The sequence below is a fragment of the Ursus maritimus genome, unplaced genomic scaffold (genome assembly GCF_017311325.1).
Source record: "Ursus maritimus isolate PB19 unplaced genomic scaffold, ASM1731132v1 scaffold_18, whole genome shotgun sequence".
In the NCBI taxonomy this organism is placed as follows: Eukaryota; Metazoa; Chordata; class Mammalia; order Carnivora; family Ursidae; genus Ursus; species Ursus maritimus.
The window spans coordinates 21,567,816-21,569,736 of record NW_024424230.1 but is presented as its reverse complement, the minus strand read 5'-3'; the positions used below and the strand labels follow the sequence as shown (position 1 = coordinate 21,569,736).

At 41.8% G+C, this 1,921-nt stretch overlaps 1 non-coding gene across 1 annotated transcript; it reads right to left on the bottom strand.

The window, feature by feature from the left end:
* Window positions 1-916: 916 nt before the first annotated feature.
* Window positions 917-1,023, bottom strand: LOC121103282. Its single transcript, XR_005835440.1, has one exon. It is a non-coding gene; the product is annotated as a U6 spliceosomal RNA (small nuclear RNA).
* Between the last annotated feature and the right edge of the window lie 898 nt (window positions 1,024-1,921).

Here is a 1,921-nt window from a genome sequence, read left to right as displayed (position 1 = left end):
GTAAGCTATTGTTAAGGACTTTATGTACCAGAGTAAGGAATTGTTGCATAAATCAAGAAAACAGTACTAGAAACCCAAATCATACAGACAAGATAAATCGTAGAAGTGAAGGCATAAGTGATCCTAAGCCTCATCCTCAGACACCCTAATTCCTTGATTTATGGCAATGTGACTAATTCTAGACACACTAGCTTGTAAGCCTGAACACTTTAACCTGTCTGGTCAGCCTTGTCTCAGGACTGGGAAGGGTTGATTCTGTGAGCTGAAAATTGTCAAAGCCACAGCTGGATGGGCTGGGAAGAGGCAGACAGGGGGAGTTTTGAGCATTTTCAGATCTTCATGACTACCCATCACTTTCTCCACCAAATATCAACCAATATTTTTCCTTTAACTTACCCTGTTCCCTTGTTTTCATAGATTGTCCTCTTCTCTATTTTTTAAATCTAATCTTAATAGTTTTAGTTCACCTACACTTCATATTTTTTCTCTTACTTTGCAAATGTTGCCTGTTTCCTGTGGTAAGCCAGAATTCTTCACCTCTCCTCACCTTGAAATTGTAACTTAATCCAGAAATCTTCCCAAGATTTACAAAGAGAATAACTTGATCAGTACATCCCGGTTTTTTTTAGAAATCATGTGCATGTCTTTTAAATGTTGTCTCCCTTTTTCCATAGTAGCCTAAGTAGTCTTCTTGAAGGAAAGGCTATCTTCTCTCTCTCTTTTTTAAAAGATTTTATCTATTTATTAGAAAGAAAGCAGAACAAGAGAGAGACAGAGAGAGAGAGACAGAGAGCAGGAGCAGGGAGGAGGGGCAGAGGGGGCAAACAGCCCTGCTTAGCAGGGTGTCTGCCTTAGGGCTCAATCCCAGGACCCTGGGATCACTACCTGAGCCAAAGGCAGACTCTTTTTTTTTTTTTTTAAGATGGAATGCTTCACGAATTTGCGTGTCATCCTTGTGCAGGGGCCATGCTAATCTTCTCTGTATTGTTCCAATTTTAGTATATGTACTGCTGAAGCGAGCACCAAAGGCAGACTCTTAACCAACCGAGCCACCCAGGCACCCCCTATCTTCTCTTTATTATGCCACTCAAACACCTACACAGACCCAGCATGGGTACACCAGCACAGTGAGCATGTCTGGCTCCGTCTGGCCCTATCTACAAACTTGAGTGGAGCCTTCACCTTCCTTTATCTTACCTGCCATGAAAGAGTTATCTCAGGAAGGAATTAGAGTACAGTCCTTAACAAAGTTGTTACCTCTCCGAAGCCCACCAGACTACATCAGCTGAAGTTTCTGGTATAGTTTGGGATTGGTTAACCAGGAGATGCCTGCCCATGGGTGACCACACTTTCCCTGAGGTTGAGTCGTCTTTGGCAGGATAGAACAAATACTTAGTCTCAGGGTTAGGGCTCCTGACCAAAGAGAGCTCAGAAAGGCAACCCATGCCAGGGTCTGAGCAAAGCTGAGAGTCTAGATGGTAAGAACATACTTCATTCTCTGTTGTGCACGGCATTGTCTCCTAAAGTCTCTGCCCTGCTTTTGGATGTAGGCACTATTGATCATTAACTTCACTTCTGGATCCCTTCCCTCTCTGGAGAATGGGGGTTGGGGCTGAAAATTCCAAGCTTCTAATCATGGCTTGGTCTTTCTGGTGACCAGTCCCTATCTAGAAGCCCACCAAGAGTCACCTCATTAAAATAAATGACATTGATATCACCCAAGAAATTATAAGAGTTCTGGAATTCTGCATTAGGAATCAGGATCAAAAACCAATTTTAAAATAAAAGATGCTCCCAGTACTCTTATCACTTAAGAAATTACAAGGAACTCTATGCCGGGAACTGAGGGCAGATATATATAGATATACAGATATATAGATAGACATATATCTATATATATATGTGTGTATATATGTGTATA